At 40.3% G+C, this 6,000-nt stretch overlaps 1 non-coding gene across 1 annotated transcript; it reads left to right on the forward strand.

Annotated features, from left to right (window-relative positions):
- Positions 1–5,430: 5,430 nt before the first annotated feature.
- Positions 5,431–5,537, forward strand: LOC131244825 (small nucleolar RNA R71). Its single transcript, XR_009170598.1, has one exon. It is a non-coding gene; the product is annotated as a small nucleolar RNA R71 (small nucleolar RNA).
- The last annotated feature ends 463 nt before the right edge of the window (positions 5,538–6,000 follow it).

Consider the following 6,000-nt stretch of genomic DNA (forward strand, 5'->3'; position numbering starts at 1 on the left):
ACTGTTATGTCTGAGGCAACCTGTTATATATGAGGCCCGTGTTTGAGGTCCGATGAGATGTACACGTGGCCCAAGTGATGAGGCTCATTATGATCTAAATGAGGCCCATGAGTGAGGCCCATCGTGATGTGTATTAGGCCCTTAAGTGAGGCTCATTGTGATGTATATTAGGCCCTTGTGCGAGGCCATGGGCCCACTATATGTTTGGCCCTATGAGGGCCACTCCTTAGGAGCAATGTTAGTTAAATGTCCACATTGATGGGCGATGATGGTTAAATGTCCACATTGTGACCTTCCCTTAGGCCTCGTTAGGCCCATTCTTGATCTGAGTAGGCTATTTAGGCCCATCCTTGATATGAGGAGAGTACATCATCATCATATAACACGCTTAGTATAGCTCCACGATCCATGCCCATATGCATCATATGTATGCTTGATATGAGGAGTGATTGATCATATCACATGCCATTGGGCAGATTATTATAAGACTTCCTGAGAGACGGAGTTGCCCCACATGAGCACGCGGTACGCGCAGGTTTGATGTATGACTGGATGGTATGACTCATGTATCTCACATTTTGTGATATGACCATCGTATGCCCTAGAGACATCAGGGCTGTGACCTTCATAGGCATGTCGTAGATGGCTAGATGGGACACCGAAAATGTTTGGTTTGAGCATCTGGGCACGTTGGATGTCCTTGGGTGAAAGTCCCTAAACCTCCATGGCCAGGAGACGCTCCAACGTCTAAACTGAGTTGATAAACATGAGCACCCGAGTGCCGAATACCAGTAGGCTGTGTCTTGCATCGTGGTCGGTTGGAAGGGGGTGTGGCCTTATCTGCCCGAATGAGGCGGCTGTAAGCTAGGCTGAGTTTAACCAGCACACAAATGGGTCCGCTATCGATGAGCTGGGTAGGCATTGCTATACTGCTGGCAGGTGGGTAGTAAGGTCTTTTCCACTCATTGGGCTATGCAGCCGGTAGGGGCGGTAGCCATCTTGGAGTGTACTAGACCTCGGTGATGATCCTAGAGTGGACTTATTGAGCAGGAGTTGCATACTCAGCATTTTACTCAGTCATTCATTCATTCACTATCCACTCGGGCTAGTGGTGCACAACTAATTGTTATGTGTACCTTCGCAATGGCCAGTATTTTGGTTGGGGCGCGTGACCAACCTGAGATAAGGAGTTTACTACATTGAGCTTGGCTATCCAAATTTAGGTATAGGATTGGTTTGGATAGAAGTCCCTTGTGACAGACCCCATAGCCTGCGATACTATGTACTATCATCCCAACTCTATACTCCAGCTTGGTCATTTCATTCGCACTGTATATGACATTACATCCACGGCATATGACATTTTTGGGTTACTATGTTTCTGCATTTATATGGCCTAGATGAGGTTGACGGTATTTGTGGACTCGTCAGGATTTGCATATTGCATAGCATCCTCAGTATATGATATTTGGCTTCCTATGTCTCCGTATTGCATAGCTGATCTATGTTGCTTCCTCAGTATATGATATTGGTTTATTATGTTTTTGCATCGCATAGCCTGGATAAGGCTGATGGTATTTATTGACTTACCGACATGTTTCTATATTGCTCTGATATTGCATACTTGACACTTATCTTGCGTACACACTTACACCTCCATCTAAGCTTTCTATAAGCTTATGCACGATAGATATGTGCAGGTGGCGTTAGGTTATGGCAATGTTGAGCTTGGAGCGTGCAGCAGTCTTCTAGAGCTTTAATTTTTGATATATGTATATTTTCCTTTCAACAGTATATTCAACTGTTCATATTAATGGATATGTGATGATGATGTTGTCTTTGTGATTTGGGTAAATTTGTGGTTATGCTTGTTATGAAACAAATGTATGTTGAAAATCTTCCTTGTAGGATCCCAGGATCGAAAATCTGGCGTATGGGCACTGGAAGCCAAGAATGGGGTACTACGGAGGCTGTCGGCACAGGATTCTGTGATCAAAAATTTTGTGAGCCTTATTTTCGAGTTTGGGGCGTGGCAGAAAAGGCCGAGCTCAAAGTCCTAGGGGGGGTGAATAGGACTATACCAAATAAAAATAAATACAGAATATAAAGACAGATAACACATTGAAATAACAATCTCAATTGCACTAGTCTTAAGAGGTTGATACAAATTGATTTCTAAGGACAACGTTTTACCAAAAACCAAGGTTTATGGTAGGACAACCTGATATCTAAAACATTGGTAAGTATCAAAAACTCAAACTGAGATAAGGTGAAGGAAATAAACTAAATTATTACAACATTCATAATAAGCGTATAAAGAAAATTACAACATTCAACACCACACATACACCACAACCATCATCCAAACTCTGAGAATTATAGTGGTTTGTGTGTGTACACCAACTATTCGTAAATAGCCACACAACTACTCCACTCCCAATATCCACACCCACGGGATATTGGCTTTCATTAAGAAATAAATTTTTCCAAGGTCCACCTTAAAACCTTCACAATTGTGTTTTTCAAATGGGCTTACACAATCACAAAAACCCCACAATGAGATTTTCTTGGCTGAATCTCACAAACCAAAAATACAAAAAATGAAATTGTACTTATCTGAAGATTCTTCTTCCGATGTAGCCCGGTAGAACCAATTCGATGTAGATGTAAATGTTCAATGTCCAATCTCACAAATGAAAGGGTTCTAAGTCTAATGATTTTTAAATTAAATCAACCCGGGGCTAGCTTGATTTAATTTTGATCTCAAAAGGGTAAATCAAAATTCCCTTTTTAATAGAATAGAATTGAATAAAGAGATCTCAAAATCAAATACAAAAAATCTATAAAAGAATCTAAAATGAATAAGTAATAGATTCACAATTGAAGGGACTTATCTCTCAGAGTGATGACTTGATTAGCCTTGGAATAGATGAATAATTCTGTGAAATGTCCTCTATTTATAGGCAGAAATTTTGTTCCCTCGACTGGTCTAAGGTTCGATTCGACTCGTCGAAGCACCAACTAATTTTTTAAAATTCTGGTGTGATAGGATAAACCCGTTACTTGATTGGTCGAGTGACCTACTTGATTGGTCGAGTGGTCGAGTGGGACCAGAAAAGCTTGCTGGACTTTGAGTCAAGCACTACATGACTGGCCGAGCACTGTTCACTCGACTGATCAAGAGTCTAACAGAAAATCTGAAAAATCTTCAACAAAACTTGGACTGGTCGAAAAAATCCCTGGACTAGTCGAGCCAGTGCCTGGACTAGTCGAACAAAGGCTAGGATTAGTCGAAGAAAAGCCTATAAACTTATACAATGACCCAAGTTTAATATGCAATTAACATGACCTAACCTATGGTCAATCTAGGGTCATTTATACCTTAAATGTGAGTTTGAAACATTGAAACATCGAAACATCGATCGCTTTGGTAACTCGATTATCTTGAAGTACGTGAAGCTTGACTTGTAGTCTTGAACTTGAGCATGAGCTAGAGCTTGTGTTCTTGAGACGTAAGGTGGTGATCATGAACTTTAACTTAAACTTTGAATTTTTGTTCTTGTACTTGAGCTTGTGTTCGATCTTTGACAATGTTCTTCAACTTGAAAATGTAGAAGAGTTGACGATGGTGATCTTGAACTTTTCATCTTATCATAACAAGATATTGACTCCAAGTGGTTTGACACAACAAAATTTGACAATATTGAGTGTTAGAATTACAACATAGCACTTATAAAAATCATGAGAGTAGGCCAGGCACGTCTTTAAAGGATCAGAGGATAAGGTCAGAGGCATTCTATCTATCACAAAAGTGTCAATCATGTTAATGTCATGGAAATTGTCATCATCCTCTAACTGTCTGCCTTGTTGAAAAAGATGTTTAATTCCAATGTCATATTCTCGAAAGACATGCTCATGCAACCATTCCTGCAATTGATGATTGTGCTTAAAGTGGCAAGGAATGGGCAACCAAGAGTGATGAAAATCTGAGTGCTCATGTTACTGATGGGTTTGGTATCCACGACGATAAAATCTATAGGGTAATAGAATTTGTCAACCTAGACCAATACATCCTCAATTATCCCTCTTGGTACACGAACAGATCGATCAGGGAGTTGTAATGTGGTTAAGGTGGGTTTTAATTCACCCAAACCTAACTGTTTGTACACCAAGTAAGGAATCAGATTTACGCTCACTCCTAAATCAAGAAGTGCATGCTCAATAAGGTAATTCCCAATTACACAAGTGATGGTTGGGCTACCAGGATCTTTGAATTTCTATGGCACATCTTGCTTTAGGATGGCACTCACTTTCTTAGTCAAGATGATTTTCTTTTGAATATTTTGCCTTCTTTTGGTCGTACATAAGTCTTTTAGGAATTTGACATATGAAAGTATTTATTTTACGACATCAAGTAGAGGAATATTAACCTTCACTTGTTTCAACACCTCTAGAATGTCCTGAGAGTTAGAGAGAGGTTTTGGTACAACCAACCGTTGGGAAAATGGAGCAACCGGCTTCCCTTGAAGTTCTGGTTCTAATTCTTGTGGAGCATGGCTAGATCCATCATCTTCGTCCTCTTCCGATTCCTTATGATTTTTGGCCATAATCGGAATGGTTTTGTGAATGATCTTCCCACTCTTAAGAGTGGTGATAAATTTAGCTTGCTCCATCTGATTTGAAGAGCTTGGGTCGCTAACTTCATATTACGGTTTTGTATTAAGAAGAGGTTGAGCTGGGAGGCTCCCCTTATTCCCAAACTTATTTTCAGCCTTTAGTCCTTATATCACTTTTGTTAAGTCTTGAAAGGCTTGTAGCATACCCTGATTAAAAAACTCTTGCTTTTGAAAACGTTTTAGAACCAAGTCTTCTTGAGGTTTCTCTTGTTGTGGAATTTCATTAAAGAAACCTTAAGGAGTAACAGTTTGCCCATTCCTCCAACTGAAGTTTGGATGATTTCTCCAACTAGGATTGTATGTATTAGAGGTAGGTCCGTTGAAAGGTCTTTAGTAATTGTTCATGGCATTGGATTGCTCATTCAACACATCTTGAAAGGCAGGTATTGTTGAACAATTTTCAGTTGTGTGAACGTTGCAAGCACAAATACCGCAAAAAATTTCCTTATCATTATCCTTCTTTAATTTCATGGCCTCGAGTCTCCTGGTGAGATAAGCCATTTTAGCATTGATATCATCATCCTCTTTCAGAGGATACATTCCACCCATCTCCTTGGATTGAGTCAGCCTAGACATGGTGCTTGGTTTTGGGTATGTGTCCTATGATTGTGCATTTTCAGCGAGTCTATCCAAGTAGTCCCACACCTCATTGACATTTTTATTCATGAATTCCCCATTGCACCTTGTCTCGACCAATTGGTGCATGTAAGATGTTAGACCATCATAAAAGAAGTGTGTAAGGCACCACGTTTCAAATCCGTGTTGTGGGCATGAACTGACAAGATCCTTGAATCACTCCCAACATTGGAAGAATGTTTCATCCTCCTTTTGGGCGAAGTTCATGATTGACTTTCTAAGGGTGTTCGTTTTATGATGTGGAAAAAATTTCTTTATGAACTCCCTTATCATAGCATTCCATGTGCCAATAGATCGAGGACATAGTGAATGCAACCACATCTTAGCTCTCTTTCAAAGAAAAGGGAAAGAGTTTCAGCCTGACCGTGTCATCAGACACATTAGGAAAGTATAAAGTGGTTATGATCTCATCAAACTCTTTCAGGTATAAGTATGGATCTTCTGACTTAAGCCCATGAAATTTAGGAAGGAGTTGGATCACCCCTGGCTTGATATCCATGTATCCCGTATTCTCTAAAAAAACCATGCATGAGGGTGTGCTCACCCCCGCTGGTTGTAAATAATCTCATAAAGTATGAGGCGGGGGTGCTTGGTGCACCTCATTCTCATCCTAGATGTCCTCCATCCTAGTTCGGGGTAGAAGAGGTTGGTTTGCAGCCATCACTTCAATTAACTTTGGGGATCTCGA

The sequence above is a fragment of the Magnolia sinica genome, chromosome 4 (genome assembly GCF_029962835.1).
Source record: "Magnolia sinica isolate HGM2019 chromosome 4, MsV1, whole genome shotgun sequence".
Lineage (NCBI taxonomy): Eukaryota > Viridiplantae > Streptophyta > Magnoliopsida > Magnoliales > Magnoliaceae > Magnolia > Magnolia sinica.